Source organism: Rattus norvegicus, chromosome 17 (assembly GCF_036323735.1).
Source record: "Rattus norvegicus strain BN/NHsdMcwi chromosome 17, GRCr8, whole genome shotgun sequence".
Taxonomy (NCBI): Eukaryota; Metazoa; Chordata; class Mammalia; order Rodentia; family Muridae; genus Rattus; species Rattus norvegicus.
Genome location: NC_086035.1, coordinates 35556355 through 35579225, shown reverse-complemented (window position 1 = coordinate 35579225; position 22871 = coordinate 35556355). Strand labels below are relative to the sequence as shown.

Sequence of the window (22871 nt, the reverse complement as noted above, 5' to 3'; positions counted from 1 at the left end):
TCCATGAGCATATTCAGATGAGCTTCTGCTTCTGTTGAAAAGGATGCTGTGTTTGATTGTGGTCCGAAGCTTTGAAGCACTACTTGGCATCTCCTTCCTTGGAGGTCTCACTGTTTAAACATAACAGATTTGATAGCTTGTTGGTAAGGTGAGGTCCAGCTTGTCTCCACTAGGTCATCTTCATGTGAATCCGGTGGTTATACGGTTTTGTTCTAGGGATATTTCATTTTTTTAATAACGGTTTTAGCTGACATTCATGGAGAGAATGAATCCTTAGAAGTGTGCCACTAGTGAAAGGAAATCCTGTCTAGAGTATGTTTCTTTACAAAGCTGTGTCACACCATCCTTTGGGCCCTCTGCTGGAAAAGTAGAATCAAGTCTCAAATAATGCCTTTTAAATTGTATCCTCTAGTATTATAGATGTAGGACAGTACTGTATCATACCTCTGTGGATGTAAAATAGCTTGTACCTGCTTTATGATATGTAGTAGTGACCGTGCTTTATCAGAGCTGTTTTTAATGATGTTGCTCAGAATGTTTTCTTTCCAGATGATGATTGAGAAGCTAATTTAAAAAAAAATGGTGCCAGGTACCACAAGAGTAACAGAACTGTGCTGTTTTCTCGGGTTTTGATTTTTTACTTTTTTTTTTTTTAATGGAGTGTGCTGGATGTCTCTACAGTTTTGTTCAGATGACTGCAGAACCTGGAAAAGCTGTTGCTGCTGTTGATGCATAACACACTGCTATTATTGGTCTTTTTATATAAATATAAATATATATATACAGATATATAATTTGAATATTTTGAAACTTTCGCTCTGCTGTCAACTTTCGAAAAAAGTATCCCCGTTTACTGTGTTGAGTTGGCACTGTACAGAAATTAACAGCCATATTGGTCTAGAAATGTTGAACTTAAGTTTTTTCCATTTGTACAGGGGTAACACACTGTATTAAATATGTAAGGTCTTATATACGTGGGTTTGATTACAAAAACTAATAAAGTATTCTCTAAATTAAAAAAAAAAGAATTGAAAAGGGTGTTCTAAGCAAAGGGAACTGAGAAGCATCGGGGATAGCTACCTTAATCTGACAAAAAGACTTTAAAGTAAAACAATCAGAATAGACAGGGGAGGATACTACATATTCATTAAGGAAAAAAAATCTACCAAGAAGATATTTTAATTCTAAACATCTATACACTAAACACAAGTGTATCTAACTTCATAAAAGAATCACTACTACAGCTAAAATCATACATTGACCTTCATACAGTCAGAGTGGGCGACTTCAGTACCCCCACTCTCTCTCTCTTTCAGACGGAAACTAAACAGAAATATATGGTATCAGGTGGGGTTTCAATTTGTGAATCAAGCCTTAATCCAATCTCAAAATGTTTGGCTGTTCCCATGACGTTTGTGCCACTATTGCATAGGTGAACATGTCTTGTTACTGTATCTCGCAACCAATTCATCCTCTTCCTGGAGGCCTGAAAAGGAAGCTACAAACAATAAAAAAAAATGCCCTTAGCACTCTGTTGTCTCTTTGCAACCTATCCTTTGCTGTCTCTTTAAACTACTTTGCAATTTGTATGTACTTTTCCAATGCTTTGAATAAGGTGGCAAAAATCTGGAAACAAGACCACTGGTTACTCTCTGTCATGAAGATTTTATTTCCTCTGAGCATGTATCTAGAAGAGACATGCTGGGTCTCTAGTAATATTAATTTATTTATATACTATTTTATCTAATGACACAGCAGTTCAGTATTTTCCATGGTTGCTATTTGCATCGTGTATCTTTTTCCTACCATTTTTACAATAAATCGGTTGGTGTGTTTGTTGTTGATAGAATATTGCTACATCTTCATTTTTTTTCATCTATTCTGGAAACTGCTGCCTTTGGATTAGTCTGTTTACATTTAATGCAATCGTTAGTTTAGTTGAATTTATGTCTGCCTTTTGAAATGTATTTCCCATGTCTGAAAACATTTGTTTCCAATCCATCCTTTGTAAGTTTCCCCTGTGCTGCATCTTTCTGATTGTTACTTTGTCTCAACTGTTACTTTACAATGGTTGTTTTATAGTACTGCGGGCATTTTTGTGGATGTTGTTCCATAAAACAGGATTTCATATAGTCCAAAAGACCTTGAACTCTCTGTGTAACCAACATTAAAGTTCTGCCCTTTCTGCCCCTACCTCCTGAGTGCTGGGACTACAGGTGTAGGCCACTAGCCTCACATAGAGCCAGTCACATAGAGATCGTATAAAGCAAGCTCCTTAGGTTTCATTGTAATTTATTTCCTTCTGGGAAAACACAGCCATTTCTTCAAAAACTCCATTTCTGCCCTCTTCCACTGCGCCATTAACATCATACGAACTGTGCACATCCATGTTGTGTGTGTCCCACCAACTGTAATTATTCCTTTTACAACTTTAAATAAGATAAATTTGTACAATCTTTTATATTTACCCACGTAATCCCCATCCAACCCTTAACTTTATTTTCTCCCCCACAAATTCTCTACCTCAACCTCCTGGTTTCCTTCCTGAAAAGCGGCCCAGCCACAGGAAAGCACCCTAAAAAGATGGGCTTCTCCTGAGTAAGGTTTCTGTTTGAATAGCTACGAAAGGAAGGAACTTGCCTGGAAAGCTGCCAAGCACCATCTTTCGAAGCATCTTCCTGGAAAGCAGCTTCCTGTCTATCGTTAAAGAGGCCACCGAGCTCAGTCTTCTGCTTTTGGGGAGCTTCGCTCCAACCTCACCTTTGGACAGTTTCTGACTTGCTTCAGTGACTCCGTCTGCTGCATATTTCTGACAGTTGCTGTTTCCTGTGCCTCTGAATAGTAGATTTATTTCCAAGGTGCCATTACTTGGAATAGTCTTTCCTTGTACTTTGAACAAAAGGATTAGCAAGAATATATTTTCCTAAGGTACAGAAAATGAACTGGGACTTAAACCTGTTGTCAAAATCAAACTAGAAAGAAACCCTTCTATATTCAAAATATTCACCTCTGGGATAGTTAATAGAATTCTTAGACATCTAAGTTTTCATTCCACAAAATTTATAAAACCATTATTCTTGGGCCTGACAAAACTTGATTGAATATTTCACTAAGATATAATAATCATGGTTTCAGGCCATCACAAAGAAAAATATTCCAACTTGTCATATCTTTTTAAGTATATGTGCAAACCTATGTGTGTAATCTCTTTGTCACTAAATACATATTTGTTTTCTATATCTTACCGTTATTATTGCTGCTAGCTTGAGGTTTCTAAAAATTGCTCCTAGCTTCCTAGCATTTAAAATATGAATCTAATGTCTATGGTTATGACATTTTTGATAAAAAGGTCTGTATAATTCAGGGGAGGGAAGGAGAGAGAGAAAGAGGGAAGGAAGCTGGGCAGAAACTTGAAGACAAAAAGCATAACCTAAGAAATGCTAAGTGAGAGGTTCAAAGATGTCACCTGTTTCTGAGTTGTTTGCTTCATCTAATTACTAACAAAGAAACAATGTGAGCCCGGGATGGAAGGGAGTCTAGAGAACGGTTCAGAAGAAAATCTAAAGAAACTACCTATTAGTCAGTCACCAAGGTGCTATAATTAAAAACAAAAAACAAAAAACCAGAAAAGGAAAAAAAAGTCTTTTTCCCCCTACACAAAAGACCCGTTGAAATGGAAGCAAGTGGTATCTTCAGGAAAATAGAAAGGGCTTGATGCGGAAAATAGCCAACATCCTACACAGTAAGACTTTGTTATTGGCAAACAGAAAGCAATAGTTCAAAATTTATCAAGCTTATCAATTCCACCTAATTAAAGCTGTAGCCCAGAGGGTATGGGAAACAAAACTCTCATGACTCACTTCTGAGCTCCTGCCTCAGTGAACCTCAATCTCTCTTCTGCGATGTGCGGGGTGGTGCCGGCTCGTCCTGACCTCCATCAGAAGGCAACTGCATGGAAACACTCAACTCCGAGGAGACTCTGAAGGGAATTACGTAGTGATTACATTCCTGTCATCTATGACAGAAACGATGCATGACATTTGTATGTGATCCTTTCTGGAAAAGGGTCATCAGAGGAAGCTGGGAGGATAATTCGAGAAGTCCCATCGAGTATAGCGATGCCATCTCCCACTCCTTTTGTTGAAAATGAAGACCAACAGTTTCCCAGGAAATCTCCCTTCTCAACCCAGAAGACTTGAGTGTGAAAGTTGTCCGTTCTTCATGGTAGTTGGATATCAGTGACAGAGGCTCTCAGAAGCTCAAATTAGAAACAACGGAAATGGAAGATGAATGTAAATTCAGACACCCACACCTCTGTTCCCTTCACACTTCCCATCACCCTAAACTAGCTTCCCCTTGCGAAGACACTTCTTATCCCCGTCTGGTTCCTATGAAGACATGGGCATTCTCCAGCACTCGAGACCTGAAAATTATAACTGATATCTCTTCCCCCCCCTCCTCTTCCCCCTCTCTCCCCTCTCCCTCTATGCCTTCCCCTTCTCTCTCTCTCTCTCTCTCTCTCTCTCTCTCTCTCTCACACACACACACACACACACACACACACACACACAAAACATACACACACAACATTCTCTCACACACACACACACACACACACACACACACACACACACACACACGCACGCACCATGGTGGATAGATGGAGGAAGCAGGTGCCCAGGAGAACAGGATCTGTGATTCCATGATTCCAGCTGCATGAATCGCTGCCTAGATACTGAATTCATCCAGAAGAGTCAAGTGGAATAAGTTGGAGCCCAGAAACATGCCTCTCCGAAGAATCAAATGCAGGAAGATGTACAAAAATCCCAAGGTTCCTACCCAGTGTTCAGTCAATTACTAAGAACCCAGAAAGGTTGAGAAAAGGTCACCTGAAAAGTGGGGCTTATGCTAAGCACTGACTTGGGAGAAAACTGTTCTTCACTTAAAACAGGCTGAGGATGCCTCAGGACCTGTCTTCCTTCAAGGTGGCGAGGACCCCATGAGCCATGGTTCCCCTGCAATGCCCTCATACTATGTGCAGCCCAAGTGTGCTCTTTAGGAGCCAATAGGCACTAAAAGAGGAGACAACCTGGAATGACAAATTCTCAAGCTAGACATTTCCAGAGCTTACTCATCTCCCTTAATTAGATAAATAAGGAAGTGGAGTGCTTCAGTGAATGATACCCTTTCCCCTCCCCAGTTACCCCAGTAAGACTGCAGGGGCTGGAGATGGCTCAGCCGATAAGAGGATGTCCGTTCCTGCACAGGACCTGAATTTTATTCTTCAGCTCACAACAGCCTCTAACTCCAACTCCAGGGATGTAGGATGATGTTATTTTGCAGATGAAGGCAGGTACAAGATAGAACGAGGCCTGTCATTGGATGAGAAGGAAGGATGGGCGGGAGAAAAGTTTTACAGAGAGGAGGAGACTGGAGCAAGGAGAGGAGAGAACATGGAGGCAGATGTTAAGATTCCTCTATGCACATTTACAGGTTGTTATGAATATTCTTAAGGGATGGATGTGTACAGAGCTTTGTAGGTCTAGGTGGGCAAATTATATATTATCAATTGGATGAAAGGTTATTGTGTTGTGTGTTCTTTCATGTGGCGATTTAATTGAATTCAAGAGAGTATGTGTTCCACCACAGAATTGGAATGTGTATGTCTGGCATGGTGGCAACCTGTCTTGGGAACTAGATGGGTAAAGAGATTGTTGCCAGGGTCAGAGAGTAGCCATCAGCAAGTGATGTGGGATAGAGCAAAGGTGGGGAGATGGTTTGCTGACTGAGATGAAGATATCTACCAGATATCTTGGGGTACTGTGTTGCCAGATCTAGTGAGGGGCAAAAGAAAGCCCTTTTAAAATAATTGTACAGTAACACAGGGAGATCCCATGCCTCTGTCCTCCATGAGCACATGCACTCATAGTACATACCCATACACAGATACACACAACTCCACACAGTTAAAAAATAATGTAAACAAAAGAGAGTTACTCAAGTAACTGCGAGCAAAATGGAACACCCATCTGAGCGCTTTGCACACTTGCAGTCCTGTGGCGTCTCTCCCCACAAGATGTTTGGAGCTTCTTCCCTCCCACATTGATCTGGTTTAGGTTTGAGCACACACTAGCCAGGTCCTTTCCTATCTCCTTAAGGGAGAAACACATTAATCCATGCTGTGAATGATCTAGAGTCAAGCCCGTACATTGGCAGTGTTCCTTGTAAGTCCATGTTCTTGTGAAAGTGTTCAAGACCCAGAAATTATAGATGAAGTGTGATATAATGTGTGTATGTGTGTGTACGTGTGTGCAGATGTGTGTGCTCATGCATGTACACATACACAAATATTTCCTTGGAAGCATTTTTAACTTGTCTATTTATTTTTAGAAAATCAGTATGATTATTGAAGCCATGGTTTCCAGAGACACCAGAGGCTAGGTCCCAAGTCCTCCTGAATGACTTTGTAAGCAGTGGCTTGAGGCCAGCCAAGATGAGAGTATCCAACACCAACCTGTGGAGAAAATACATTTCAGGGGAGAAAAAATATTCATGTGTCAATAATAGTCAGTCATAGTATGAGCCCCAAATATAAGTGAAAGGGGAATTTTGGCATTCTTACAAAGTTAAGTGGAAAACCTTATGAAAAGTCTCAGAGAGGAAAATAACCATTGCAGATAAAGGGAACTAAGATGACTGTCAGCTGGTGAACACTGTCACCACAGATTCTTCTCCTGGCTTGCAACAAAGTTGGAGTTCTCCTGCTAAATACTGCTTTTACCAGTGTTCTTACTTCTCAACCAGCCAAGGGAGGTTGTCCCTTCTATTCTGTAAAGAAATAAATGTTACTTTGCTAAGGAATGGAAAACCTGTGGTCACATTTATGCATTCATTTATTTTTAGGAATGCTGTTTACATCCTTCGCGTTTGCACTATCTTGGCAAGAAAAGGAATCCAGGCCTGTGGAGGTGACCATGCTGGTAAAGTGCTTGCCTTGCAAGCTTGAGGACCTGAGATCTAACAACAGCACTTGGGGGATGGCATGGTGACACATACTTACCATCCCATCACTAGAGAGGTAGAGACAGGCAGATCCCTGGGGCTCACTGCACAGTCGATCTAGTCTACTTGGTGAGGCTGTCTTTATATAAAGTGAGGGCATGGGTGCTTCAACATATGGTTCACAGGAAGGTTTTGATTGTAGATGCGATGGGCATCTGGAAGAGTACAGAGCAGGGAGAGAAAGTGGCAGACTAAGATAGCCAGCAGACTGGAACAGGCCAGGAGGAGAGAGAGAGAAAGAGAGAGAGAGAGAGAGAGAGAGAGAGAGAGAGAGAGAGAGAGGAAGAAGGAGGAGGAGGAGGAGGAAGAGGAGGAGGAGGAAGGAGGAGGAAGAGGAGGAGCCCTTCCAGAGAGAGGGACCAAGACAAAAGTGGACAAGAGGACCGAGAAGGCGCATGGCTGAAGTGGCAGAGTTACATAGGAATAAGAAGCTGGAGGAGGGAAGCCCATGAAAATTTTATGGTAGATGGCTGGGTGAGCCAGGATGCCATGGACTTTTGTGATGCTGAGGGAGCCTGGAGGTCAGCATGTGCTTTGCTAATAGGCACCACAGTCAGCCATTTGTCCTTAGTTTCTTTTGGATCTAATAGTCTCTGGCCTCCACACACATGTACATTCAGGCGCGCGCGCGCACACACACACACACACACACACACACACACACACACACACACACACACACACGGAATGCATTGTAAACAGGACTTGTAAGAAAAAGAAGCTCTCCTCATCAAGCATTTCTGAAGTGTCCCGAGAAGCTATTCTCTGGGACTTGGATTGCAACTTTGACTTTCAAACCTTTTCAATATGTTGGCAGTGGCATGTCCTGGCCCTTGCCCATCTGCAGGGCCAGCCCTCAACAAATGTGTCAAGAAAAACAGTTGCCTTCCTTAGTCGAGGCAACCTTTATAGCTTTGGGCTGCTGAAATTGAGTCTGACAGCCATTGGGTTTGTGGTTCTCAAATCATATTGTCTGGCTGGCTGTAAAAGCCTTTTAACACAGCCCATCCCTCCTTTTGGCTGCTACCATGCTATGGTGGAAACTGCAGATCTGAAGTGAAAGCACCTCCTTTGTCTCCTCTGTCAGGGGTAGAGAAGGTGTGAACTGCAACACTAGCTGAAGAATAAAGGGCTTTATCAAACAGTAACACCACTGGTAAGTGATTTGAAAAGGTAGGGAGAGGCTACTCCGTATGCATGCAACTGAGGTGCTTGACTTTTCCCTCTAATCCAAGGCAATGTTTAAGACAGAGTGAACAGCCCTGTCTCTTAGATGAGAGACAAGGTTATTATCACAGAACTCGCCAAATGTGTATTTTAAACGTGGACAATGCTTCCCTGAGTTATATGACCATATAACAAATTGACCTACTTAGCACTAAAAGAAAAGAGATGACTGAAGAAAACTTCAGTTTCTTCATGCAAAATGTTCATTGTTAGAAAAAACGGAAGAGGAAGAAGAGGAAGAAGAAGAAGAGGAAGAGGAAGAAGAGGAAGAGGAAGAAGTAGGAGGAAGAGGAGGAGAAGAAGGAGGAGGAGGAGGAGAAGGAGAAGGAGGAGAAGAAAAGAAGAAGAAGAAGAAGAAGAAGAAGAAGAAGAAGAAGAAGAAGAAGAAGAAGAAGAAGAAGAAGAAGAAGAAGAAGAAGAAGAAGAAGAAAAAGAGATGTTGTTTGGTTCACAGTTGTAATCAGTCGTGTAAGAGATCACTTTACACGGGGACTCCCACAAGGCCTTCTAAGGAGCCAGGAACCACGGACTCTATTTTCACATATGCCAGAGAATTGATTTCAATCCTTTCTACACAATTTGCAGAGCTCTGGCTAATGCAAACCATACTGGTTTAGCTCAGAAAATTGCAAACGCAGAATAACTAAGGCTTTTCATAAAATGTTCCCTCCCCAGCCTGGAGTGCAGGCACCTTGAATCATGTTTTAACATTTTGGAGTGTCTCAGAGACAAATCCCCAAGGTGCCACTTGGTCACGAAGATTCAGCTTCACCTGGACTATCTTGAGAGAATCAGTACTATCCTACAATCAACATTACCACCACCCCACCACCCCCATCCCCCCTACTTTAGACCTGATGTGGTTGTCCCCACTTGGCTTCTTTCTGGCTAGAAAAACTTTGGCCAGTTCTCTGTTTTTGTAAAAGCTGAACAGAAGAGCTCAGGAAGATTCGGTCTGACAGCTAGCAAGTTTGTGGCCTTCAAATCACATTGTGTGCCTGGCTGTAGAATTCTAATATTATAATCAAGACATAATGTTTCTGTGAAATCTAATTTGGGCCAAGTAGTTACAAGCCATGGGCACTGTCAAACAAGAAATTTCATAATTCAAATAGACCATTTATCCATTTTCTGCATTTTGGGAAGGTCCGGGATGAGATTTGAGATTTTACATTATCTTCTGTGCCCATTGAAGCACCGTGTGGTGGTCAAAGTATCTATCTTAGCTGTGGTGATCTCTGCCTTGACCAAGGAGTCTGGGTGCCCCTTTCCCACCAAGCAAATAAAAAGCCATCTGAAAGAAAGCCTGGGTGCTGTGAGGGTGTAAGATAGCAAAATGACATCCTCTTCCTCTCCAGAAAAATTCTTAAGCCTCCAACAGCAAAGACAAGGAGAAACGGGCTATCTTTGATGAAACCAGACACATCAGCAACTCCAACAAACATTTCAAGTCAGAGCAAATGCAAAAGTGGTTGTTGGCCAGCGTCCTGCAGAGGCAGGGAGGCTTAAACCTGAGTGCTGGTAGGGATGACAACGTTGAGCGATCAGCCAGTCAGAAACCAGAAATCCACCTCCTCAGAAATCCCAGGTGCCCAGCATTGGGTGAAGCTTTCATCTGGATACGTGAGGTATACAGTCACAGAGGGGAGTGAGAAGGAAATGGGCAGGAATTCAGTATGGGAGGCTATGTGACATCTCTGTACTGAGGAAAACCTCCATTGTGAAGAGAAGGATCCACAGTTAACTGCTCTGTGCCACATACCCCTCCCCTCCCTGACCCAAGAGATACATGAGCCATACAGAAAACAAAGGAAAATGTTGGATATTGCATTTAAGAATCAAGAGTAAGACGATACTTTCAAATACTAAGGCTAAGTTAGGAAAAAAAGGAAAAGCCAGACTTATAAACTCAATAAGGCATAAGAAAATAAGGTGGGTTTTTTTTTATTAATTAAAGAGGACAGGTAATAGGAGTTAATGACAAAGCAATTGAAGAGTGTGCAAGAATGCCCAGCACTTGGATAACGGGGGGAAGCGTCTACCTCAGACACAATATAACCACAGTAAAACATAATGCAGCACAATATACAGGCATGTGTTAAGAAGTGATAAAGCTAAATTGGGAAGGGAAGAGAAGGGGGAAAAAAGAAGGTTTAATAGCTCAATATGCTCATATTTCAGAATAGGAATTAAACAACATCAGAAATTGGCCCACTAGGAAATAGCATGGTGGGTGACAGCAGCCACACTCCAAGGTGATCCCAGCATACTGTGACCTTCTGTTCCTGATCCCCATAAGCCTGTGTCCTTTCTGTGGTCCTGAAGCTGAAACCCAAGGCCTAAGGAACACGGGAAGCTATTCAACCAACATCCCTGGGCAACATATTCCCATTGTTTAGGCCACTCAGTTCTTGACATTTTGTTATGGTAGCCTGAACTGACTAATAGACACCTGGTTCTCCTGTGTGTTTTGTTGTAGATTATAACATTTTCCAATTTTGTTTTTCTTTTCAAAGAAGTTATTTTACTACTGGAAATGTCTCATGGTTGAGAACAAAGAATCTAAGCGCTTAACATTGCTCAGCACAACCACCAGAACATGCTGTGGCTGAGTGAAAGCATATGTATCAAGCAAAAGAAGAGGGAAAAGCAAAACAAAGCCAGACCTGAGAACAATACATACTATCAGTTGCAAGGACAAAAGCGTTATTTATTATAGAAAAACTGCACACAGGCTCAATGTCTGATAACTATATGAGAATAATTATATAACAGCCACATATGAAAATGCTATATGATAGTTATTTTAAACAATTTGAGCAGACATATTAACACCCTAAGAAAACACTAATAGCTAAGGAAGAAATGCTACAAAATAATAGAAGGAATACAAAATCCAATATGGGAGTGTGTGCATTTATGAGTGAATTCTAGTATTTTCCCTGATCCATAATATTCACAGATCATGGACAATGTGCCCCAACTGTAGATAGCATTGGCTCTCAGGAGCTAGTTATGTTTCTCCTTTGTTTCACAAATAAGGAAGGAAGAGCTATTGGCATCTCGAGTGTTAAGTGGTATTAGGTAAGCTAGATGACCCCGTATCAGAGATCATCTTTCCTCTGCACCTAAAGACAAGGAATCCTGCCACGAATCCTAACTCAGGCTGTCGAGATGTGGGAGCAGCCGCTCCAGACATGGTCTGGCTATCATCTGTGATGACTAAGGCGCCTCCATTTCTCCTCCCACTCTGGCCATCTGTCCCAGAGTGTAGTCTTAACTGAACTTGTCCTCAGGCGTGAGATGGAACGTTCTGGCAGGTGCAGAGAAAGGTTTGTGAGTGCTTCTTACAGAAAACTCCCTGAGCTCGCACCCCTAAACTCCACAGTGGTTCTGGGGAAAGGATGCAACCCCTCTCAGAAGACGGCATAGGAATGCCAGTGCTGAACATGTGTGGCCAGCAAAAACATACAGAACTGATTCCATGGTTATTAACTAAAACAACTGAAGGTGGAGTTCAGCTTAGTGGTGCACATCACAGGGATGAAGCGAGATGGTGTTGGTGTTGTTAGTGTTTGAAAGGGCTGAGGCACGCAGCCATCCCAACTCAAACTCAGCAAAGGAAAGCTAGGAAATCAGGGGATAAATCACACTGAAGCACAGCCTCCCCATCAGTGAGTGATCATTTTATCAATGATACTGTATCTTTCTCCAAAACCTCCTCTAATCCTGTGTGTAATGAGATGAGGGGCCAGACTTGCAGCTCCCGAGTCCCAAACAATACTTGAGATGTTTTCCTCTTAGGGATTTAGCCAAGTCTGAGTTCAGTTTCTGGGCAAGGAAATACAGATCAAGTGAGTTTTATTGGTTGAACTGAGTCCATCCCTCCCCCACAGAAGATATGATGAAATTCCTGACTCTCGACATCTCCACATGTGATACTGTTTAGAAATGGGGTCACTGCAGATTTTGTTAGTGAGGTTAGGGCGAGGTCATACTGGAATTCTCTGGGCCATTAATTCCCTGTGATTGAAGGAGAGAAAAGGCACAGACATTTGAATCTAGGAGTCATGTGGCACCAGGAGCAGAGGCTGGAGTAATGTACCGAAAAGTTAGAGAACACCAGGGTATACTAGACAGCAAGCACACCCCACAGAACCCTCAGCCACCCAATGTCGGTGTTCAGCTATGGCACCCTCACCGTAAAAGACTATGGACAACTTGGCTCCAATACTTTTGAGTGAATGTAACTAACTTACCGTGCAGTCTGCTTGGGAATTATGAAGAATAATGACAGCTGTTGAGTTTCCTGTGTGAAAATACAACTGAGAAAATGCTTCATTTTCATGTTAGAGGAATGAGCTCCCTGCTAGCACAGCAGAAATGCTAATGAATTTAGTCTTCGCTACAAAGCACCGTACTCTAGAAGAACCTATGGGTATGTCACCCCACTTTGTGCCTTGGTCCAGAGGAAGCAGAGAGAATCCTTGTGGGCTCAGACTAAGCCTTTCTGGACATGTCTCAAATAAAAATACAAGTACTTAGCAAGTTATGACACAAAAGTCAGTGTATGCCAGAGTCACTGACCTCCCCCTCCCCCCAAGCCCTTGTGATGTATTAGGAAATATTCTGGGCTCTGTGACAGAGAGTGTTCTCGGTGCTTCCAAAACAAAGGAGAGAGCTCAGCAGTTAAGAGCACTTGCTATTCCTAGGGAAGACCTAAGTTTGGTTTCCAGGACCCACATCAGATGACTCAACCACCTTTTTCTCCAGCTCCAGAAGACCCAGCACCCTCCTCTCTCCTGCCTGGGAACATGCTCTAACATACACGTTCTCACTCACAGACATAAAACCTATTTAAAAATAAAATAATTTAATGAAGGACGACGAACGGAGTAGCTACTCTACTATGTCCCAGATTAATGCTGTGCTTCTAAGTGATATTTATTTAGTCATGGCCTTTGCTCCAGGATGTGCTGTGTCATCATGATGTGGAAACTATAGCAACCTAGATGAATAGCGCAGCTTTCTTTAACAAAGTCCTCTGACAAAGGCGGTGAGCCACACCCCTGAGCCGGAATCACCTGGATCCGTGCAATATGCACTCAAGATTTAAAGGTACTGACAACCTAGTCACTGCAGCAGTAGCCCAAGAAGTTCCCCTCGCCAGAAATTGGGGTTAAAGTGGCCAATCACACCTGGGACGTCCATGGGTGGAAGACCCAGGGCATCCTTGTTCAGCATGACTCATTTAGACTTTCTGACATGTATCATGGGAACACATGCCGGGCTACATGCATGGCCCCTGCTTTCCTAAAAGGGAAAGTGATTGTTAATCATCTCTAATGTTAAGTCTTCTCTTATGTAAAACATCAAAGAATTTATTTTAAAAAACAACAACAGAAGCCATGTGGTATTTAAAAATAAGATGTAGACGTCTGAAAACCACACAATCACTCCTGTGCTCCTACCTCCCCAGGTTAGGAGGCCAGCTGTTTTTTCTGTCCTGATATAACTGACAATTTCTGAGAAGGGTGTCAAAAGAAGACTCACGTAAGAGCCTCCAAATACAAAGAGAACTTGACCTAAACTAGCCACCTGTATAAACCCTAAGAAATATTCAGTCTGGGTGCCCTGTTCCTCTTGTCTGAATCCAGCTTGCTTTCATGGGGTTTTAGTTAGCTCTTCTCAGACAAAATATTTCTGAATCCTTGTACTCAGGAGGCTGAGAGAAGGGATAGGTTTATCACCAGCCTAGGCTATATATCGTGAACCTTTGCCAAACACACACACACACACACACACACACACACACACACTAAAGACATGTAAAACATTAGTATATTTGTATTCTCTCAAGATTCCACACAAAATATATAGTATAGAAAATGGATATATGTATACACACACACACACACACACACACACACACACACACTAAAGACATGTAAAACATTAGTATATTTGTATTCTCTCAAGATTCCACACAAAATATATAGTATAGAAAATGGATATATGTATACACACACACACACACACACACACACACACAGAGCTGCATAGCTCTTGTAATCTGTGTGAGAACAAATGTCGGAGGCACCTCTACCCCCCAGCCTACCTTTGTCAGATCTACTCCCGCTTCCATGATTATGGGTTCTCCCATCCTAGATTCTTTCCGTTCTCCAAGTTCAACGTGGCCCCAGTGCAATAGTATGACTCAGAGAAATGGTGACATACTAGAGTCATAGAAATCCAACTCACACAGGGAAACAATGATCATTTGAATGGCTGAAATAGAGCCATCCCTGTACATCGACAAAGCAATATCCAGAATTGATTGCTAGGAATGGGGCCTCCAGCCACTTGTCAGCTGAGAGAGAGAGAGAGAGAGAGAGAGAGAGAGAGAGAGAGAGAGAGACAGAGAGACAGAGAGACAGAGAGACAGAGAGACAGAGAGACAGAGAGACAGAGAGACAGAGAGACAGAGACAGAGACAGACCTTCTCTGGATGAAACTGCCCTAAGAGATCAGGCTATCGTGCTACTGGATCCAAGGTTCCCTCTACTAACTCCAGCTTGTCAATGACCAGCAAATATAACTGGCAGTGGGCAGAAGGTCCTTTTTCTCTAGCTGTCTTAGTGAGGGCTTCTATTTCTGTGAAGAGACATCATGACCACAGCAACTCTTATAAAGGAAAGTATTTAATTAAGTCTGGTTTACAGTTCAGAGGTTTAGTCCATAGTCATCAGGGCAGGAAGCATGGTGCTGTGCAGGCAGATGTGCTGAAGAGGTAGATGAGAGTTCTATGTCCAGATCTGCAGGTAGCTGGAAGAGAGAGTGACACAGGGTCTGACTTGAGCACTTGGAATCTTGAAGTCCACCCCCAGTGACAATTCCTTCGACAAGGAATTGTGCCACTCCCTATGAACCTATTGGGCCTATCTTTATTGAAATCACCACACTAGGGAACCGGCTTGTAAACATTTCCCCTTATGGTTGTCTCAGCGTTTTGGAAGGTATAGTTGAGTCTTGTCTCTCCCTTCCTGAGGCCAATTTGCTAGACAAATAAACAGGAAAGGATTCTATTTCTGAAGGTCATTAGTAATATGAATATCTACCAATACTTATCAATATATGATCCTCTTAATTTAATACTGTTTTATTGATTAATGTTAAAAAAAATCTTGACCTGGGATGCTAAGGCAAGATGTCCACTTGAACCCAGGAGTGCCGAACCAACACTGACAAACAGAGATCTCATCTATGAATAAATAAATGAATAAATAAATAAATAATAAATAAATAAATAAATATTTTAAAAGGGCGTGTGCACTGAGGTTGTAGCTTTAGCTGGTACAGTGCTTGCCTCGCATGCACAGAGCCCTGGGCTCTACCACGAGCGCTACATAAACCGGATGTTGTAGCCCATAGCTGTAAGATAATCAATCACTCACAGGGAGAAACAGGAATATCAGAAGTCTAAGGCCTTCTAGATCACATGAGACCCTGTCTGGAAGCAATACAGAAGCACACAGCCCACATCTACCACCTGAAGAAACGAGAGTGAAGACATGTACATTTTTCTCATGGAACATTATTTAGCTATATAGAAGAACAGAATGCTGATGCATAGCATGGCATGTGGAGGAAGCCTGTCTCCAATAAAACAAAGCAACAAAATCCCACTAAGCTAAAGAGTACATGGCATCTGGTTTCAGGTTTATGAAACTTAGAGACAACCCAAAGAGACAGAAGAGATTAATGGTTGCCAAGAGTTGGGAGAGGCAACTAGAGACAATTCAGTAGACATTGAACTTCCTTGTGAGGTAATGAAAAATTCTAGAACTAGATGATGACAAAAGGGATAAACTGTTTTCCATGTATTTTACCATAATTTCAACAGTTTTTGATTAATTCTTTGAGAATTTCATACCATGTATGTTGAGCATATTTACTCCTCCCTCAACTTCTTTCCAGTGCCCCACCCCTTCCCATTCAGCTTTGAGATTTCATCATTGTTTTTCACTTTCAGTAGGGTCCATTATTTTTTGTTTTGTTTTTCTTCTTATTTTTCTCTTGTTGAAAATAGATGTTCTTCAGACATTATATTCTGATTACCATTTCGCCTCCCCTAAAATCCTCCCAGATCCTCCCTACCTCCCCTCTCATCTGGATCCACACCCTCTCCGTCTCTTGTTGGAAAACAAGCAGGCATCTAAAGAATAATAATAAAAAAGACAAAACAAAAACAAAGAAATCATAATAGACAAAACAAAAACAAAAGAGCCAAAGAAATGGCACAAGAAACACATGTAAGACACAGAGACACACACGCACTCACAGACACAGGAATCCCTTAAGATCACAAAGCCTGAAGACATAATATAAGCAAAGGACCTGTGAAAATGAGAGAGCCCGGTGGGGGGGGGGGATCGATCCTGACAAAACATTATGAGATAAAGAACCTTCATGGAGGCCATTGAGCTCATTTTGTGTTGGCCATCTACTGATGGGCATGGGGTCTGCCCTTAAGAGTGTGGTTTGTGTCCTTAGTAAGACTTTTTTGGAGAAAAAGAACTCCATTTGCAGGCACTTATTGATTGGAGATAGCTTCTGGCCTAGGGATGAAGGTTTGTGTCCACTTTTCCCTTAGCCCGTGTACTCATCAGGCATAGACTTGTGCAGGCCCCGTGCAAGCTGCTGCAGTCTCTATGAGTTAGTATGTGTGTCCGTCCTGTTGTGTTTAGGACTTGCTTCTTCGGTGTCCTCCTTCCTCTCTGGATCTCACACTCTTTCTGCCTCCTCTTCCGCAGAGTTCCCTGAGCCTTGAAGGGAGAGATTTGATGGAGACACCCCATGTAGGGTTAAGTGTTCCAAGGTCTCTCACTCTCTGCACATTGTCTGGCTGTGGGTCTCCATGTTTGTTCGTTCCCATCTCCTGCAGGAGGAAGTTTCTCTGATGATGGCTGAGCAAGGCACTGATCTATGAGTCTAGCATAGTGTTCTTAGAGTCATTTCATTGCTAGGTTCCTTTAGCAGAACAGTAAGTAGTTCAGTCCAGAGTGACACAGACCCCATCTGTTCCGAGAACCAGAAACAAGCTGGAGACTAGAGGAACCCCACCAGGGACTGAGGGTCCGGGTGGGAGTGAGCCCGAGACAGACAAGCCTAACATGGGGCACTCAGGAAGGCTGGTGAGGAGCTAGCCTGAGATGAGCACCAGGCAGGTACTGCACAAGCGCAGGGGCTGGGGGAAGCTTACGATGACCCCTGCCCAGTGCCATAATGCACAAGCAGGGCATAGCACTCCTGAAATGATTCCAGACACTCAGAGATCTTGGGTGCCTCTAAGAGGAGCAAGTGGTGGAGAAATGGAAGAAAAAAAGAAACAGAAAAATGTGAGCATAATGAAGACAGACAGAACTGGAGACTCTAGAGTAATGAGGGACAGCCTGGTGTGAGTGATGCCACCTGAGACCATGGTGGGATCCTGGCCTATGTTGCCACCAGGGGCCCTGTCTGGGTTCATGGCCTTGCAGCAGCAGGGGTCTGTTACCACAAAAAGCCAGGTGAATGTCCCTGGTCTGGACTGTCACCCAGAGGTGTATTAATGTGTGAGTGCTGTGTAGAATTGGCCCTACTCCTCACCTGGGCATCCTTGGAGAACTGGCCCTGGGGACCTGAGAGCTACCTCTTCCCCTAGCCAGCTACAGTAGTCAGGACAGTAGCTCCATACATTGTGGGAGTTGGGAGTAAACTGGCCCTAGCAGATATATGAGCATGGGAGACCTGGCCCTGAACTCATCTCCAGTGCAGTGTTGTGGACAAAGGAGAGATATGCTCCTACCCCTTGCCCTTCAGGTCCTGTAGCAGGCGGGACATCTGGCCCTCAGGCATGAGAACAGGAAAGCTGGTTCTGCCTCTCACCAGCCACAGCACTTGAGAGAGTGGGCCTTGTACCTCTCCTGGGCAGCACAATAGAGGTGACACTGGTGGCAGGGGTGCAGATGAACCAGCCCTAAAGGGGTGTGCATGGGAGAGCTAGCTCTGCCAGTTGTCTGCCAAGCAGTGACATAGGCTAGGGAGAGATGACATTCCCTTTGCCCCTTGTCACCTATGACAGGCAGAAGAGCTGGCCCTGAGAGCATCAGAGTGGGAGAGTTTTCCATGCCCCTCACCTGCTGTAGCATTCAGGAGAGCAGTCCCTGCACCTTGCCTGGGCAGCAGGGTAGAGCTGGCCCTGGTAGCAGGAGTTGGCTAGTGAACCAGCCCCAAGGGCATGAGAGTGGGAGAACCGGTGGTGGGCTGACCAGCTCAGATACCTCTCAGGCCCAGATCCAGGGCTTTGATTTGGCCCACCCCAACATTTACCCAATCAATGAACTGCTGGAGAGCATGAAGGGGCCGACCCTACAGATCCAAAACTATAGGATCTCTATGACACGGGACAACAGGATATCCCAGAGGAGTCTCCGTGAAGTTTCAGCATGGATGGAGTAGCAGATACCGGAGGCCTTGTACCAGACTAGTAAGTTATTGCAATGAACATTTCTCCCAACAGAGAAATGTGGGACACACTACAACACATTTTAGCTTCCACAATGAGATTTGTTTTCCTCTCCTGTGGGGGAAGTTACAAGGGTGGAGGGCAGGTACAGGCAGGAGGAGAACAGAGGATGAGTGGGGTTGGGGTGCATGATGGGAAATTAAAAAAGATTCAATAAAAAGTTAAAAATGGATGGGTGAATGGATGGATAGATGGATGATTAGATAGATGGATAGATGTATGGATGGATATAGATGTGGAGGGGGAAAGGGAAAAGAGGGGAGTGCCATGAGAAAGAGTCTATTGGAGGGGTGAATGCCATCAAAGTACATTATATGCATGTGCTAAAATCTTATTATGAGCCCCATGCATTTGTTTAATTAATATGTGCTAATTACACACACACAAACACACACACCACACAAAAGAAACAAGTCATTTGCATTTGGGGCACAATGCACAGTAGGCTGGGAATACTAGACAGTTTTCACGGGGTTGATTTCCTTGGGGTGCTCTCTCTTCAAGGCTATTCCAGTGGCTTAAAATTCACTGTTGTTCTGTTGTTCAAACCTTGTGAAGTCTGCCTGGGGGTGGGGGAAGGAATGAAAGCTGTTTTGCCTCATACACCGAGACTTCGCATTTATTTAAATAACTTGCCCCTCAAACTGCATCTTGTGTTTGCTTCCACAGCATTAAGCCCTAGTATGTCACTGTCTCTCTGTTTTCAGCCATGAAGACTGGAAATCTCCACACAGAACATTAACTATGTAGATGGAGCCTGCAAGGTAACAGATCCTTGGAAGCAGCAGTAGCAAAGCCTGCCTGGACTTCCACCCACGACAATAAAGCATTGCAATTCTTTTATTGAACCAAGAGCATTTAAGTCACAAATACATCTATGCAGAAAGCTATGGTGTCACCTCCTCAAACAGATGACTGAAGGAACCATTCAGTCCCAGCTATGATGGGCCCTGGTGCTAACAGGGAAAATAATGGGCTGGATTATGAGAACTGCTGAGACCCAGAGCAATCAATGACACCTCCAGACTGCTGATTTGAGCTGTGATCACTCTTATTTCAAATGCAAAGCACACTGCCTTAGCAGCCAGATGGCATCTTCCTTTTCCTCACTGGACTTCCTACTGCTTCTGATGGCACGTGCTTGAATTAGTTTACTTTCTCAGACCAGCCTAATAAGGCTTCAGCCGGCTGACAAGCCTGGGTACAAAAAAGCATGAATCCCGACAGATAAGCACAACTATTTATTGGACTTAAGAAGAAGAAAGGAATGGGAGTAACAACGGTTCAGGCCCCAGTGTGTTCAGTCCCTGCTGAGTCTCCTTTTTAAGCCCTTACAAGTCATAGAACCCTCAACCTGAGGTGGAAAACGGAAGACAACTGTTCAATATGTTCCACTCATTTATGGTCGCTACATGACAAGCTAGACCAAAGCTGTCACCTGAAAGAATATAATTCTCATCTCCTACTTTCCCTCTGTACGTCTCACCTGGTTCTTCTGCTTTGGGGTCCTGCTTGTGACGAGGTACATGGAGTATAACATGTTGCTGGCTTGACTCCAAAGGAAGTGCCAACCAGCCACTCGCTAGCTGGCTGGCAAGAGTCCGCTCCTCCTGTGAAGTGGAAGTTTCTGGTCGTGTCACATGATGCAGACTCCTGTGGTGTCTTGCTGAGGCAACATGTGATGCTCGGAGAGAGTATAAATAGGACTCAACGGACAGTGATGTGGTACTTGCGTAGCTAGTCTTGCAACATTTTGTTGGTCTCATATCTGCACCGATCTTCACTTCATCCAGAGAGGCACAGCAGAAACTTCTCCTGGTGTCCCAGCTGGGTCTAGTGTCTCCCGCTGACTCATCTATTCAGCAGAAGCCTGGCTAATTCTGCTGTACCATGCCACCGCTGCTGATTTGTTTGGTATCCTGACACTACTGATCTGGACTGCAGGTGTCCTATCAAATGGAGATTGGAATCACCCCCAAGGACTACTTCTAAACAGATCTACATTCTCTTGTTCTATTTACCATCTCTTCTCCCCTAACTTTGGATGGCAGACTGCAAGGGGGACCAGAGCATTTGAGAACCCATATTAAGGGAGGTTTTGAGAAATCTAAGCCTACACTTTTGGGTTGTAGGACTGAGTTCCCTGCTTCCTCATGAGCATTGGTCAAGGACTTCCCTCTATGCTTTGCCCTGCAATCCTCTCTAGACAGAGGCTCACCACAGAACAGGTGGCTTCCACCAGCATGTGAAGGTACAGGAAACCAACCAGGGGAAGTGGAACAATGAAGCTGTCTCACTCTTCTGCAGATCTGTCCCAGTGAAAGCATCTCTCCTCAGAGGAGGATACTCAACAAGGATATGGGTACCAGGAAATAGAGCATTTTCAAGGTTGTCCGAGACCTATACTGTCTGCGTGTCACATCTCATTAGCTTCTGCTTTAACTTCTGCAATGGAGGAACATGAGACATCTCCAGGCACCCAGTGCCTTGCATTTCAAAACTCTAACTTGCTTAACCAGTTCTAGTAATTAACCCAACTCCTGCTGTCTTGACCCCTGAGATGCTTTTAAATACCTAGAAAGTCTCAAGAGAACCTTATTTCAAGATGCATATAAATAGGAATTTTGAAGTGTTTTGTATTGAACATAAAACATCCCCAAAGACTCATGTGTTTGGACACTTGATTACCAGCTAGTGATGTTGTTTGAGGAGGTTGTGAAACCTTACATGAGCATCCATCCTTTTCACATGGTGACACAACATGGCATCTATAAATGTGTTGAAGTCCCTAGACACGTTTCAGAAATACCTATAAGATGTGAAGCCTGGCTGGTGGAAGCAGACGCCAGGGGTGGATTTATGGGTGATAGTTTGCTCTTTCTCAGTGGAGTCTTTATTTCCTGTCTGCTGCAGAAGTTTGACTAACCAGCAAGCTCTACTCCAAGCCCAGAGTCCCAGCTGCTATTGTCTTCCCTGCCACAAAGTAATGAACTCAAGCAAACCCCTCCTCCCCTACACTGCTTCTCATCAGGTATCTGGTTGCATAGGAGAGAAAGTAACTGGTACATGAATGCCCAAGAGCTGTCTGTAATGAGGGGACAGCGAGGCAACTCCAGTGACCTATGTTTGGGTCTTGGACTCTCAGAATAGAGGACATTCCCTGAGCAGTAAACATGCATTCATTCTCTCTGCTCTTGACTGTGATACAAGTAGCTGCTGTTAGTCCCTCCTGCCTTGTCTTCCCCACTGTGATGGACCATGACCAGGAACTGTGAGCTAAAATAAACCCTTCTTCCTCTAAGTTGCTCTTCTGTTGGAGAAACTGGAATCACAGCTAAAATCTAAGTAGGTAGCTTTAAAAAACTGTCTCATGAATCTGAAAGGTGATTCAGACAGACAAGAGTTACAAGTGGAGCATAGCACAGCATGTGTCTCAGATGCATGTAGAATGACACCCTCATCATCTTGCTACAATGGTGACTTCTGAGTAGTGTGCCAGAGTGCCAAGATAGCGGGTGGCAGGTGTGTTAACTTTCTGATGTCATTTAGACTGGCTTCCCACTCTGTCATTTATATTGACTATGCCCTGTGGTCTCATAGCTTTTCCTGTTTCTAGCATGATTGTCAACTTCTAAGCAATAGGAGCTTAATATTGGGCTTTGGTGGGGTAAGAATGCTATATGAACACTCTCACTCTAGAACTTTCTGTGCTTTAGAACAAGCTCAGCATTCTCACTTAGCCTCAAAAGGATGAACTGTCATTAAATGACCCCAGTCAGCATAGGAAACGCCATTAGATGGCTCAGTGAGCTTAGGTACTTGCCCTGAAGCCTGACATCTGACCTCATTCCCTTTAACCTACATAGTGGGAGGAGAATCATCCTCTGACTTCCACACACATGCACACACAAACAAATGTAAGAAGGAGAAACACCATTGGAAGCAGGATCTAGTGACACACACTACCATCTGAGAGGCAGAAAGAGGAAAATCAGTGCATGTTTAAGGCCAGCCT

At 43.6% G+C, this 22871-nt stretch overlaps 1 long non-coding RNA gene across 1 annotated transcript; it reads right to left on the bottom strand.

Moving 5' to 3' along the window:
• Nucleotides 1-14669: 14669 nt before the first annotated feature.
• On the bottom strand, nucleotides 14670-20485 carry LOC102548193 (uncharacterized). Its single transcript, XR_360997.5, has 3 exons — nucleotides 20343-20485; nucleotides 15479-15550; nucleotides 14670-15114 (listed from the first exon to the last, which is right to left on the bottom strand). It is a non-coding gene; the product is annotated as an uncharacterized LOC102548193 (long non-coding RNA).
• Between the last annotated feature and the right edge of the window lie 2386 nt (nucleotides 20486-22871).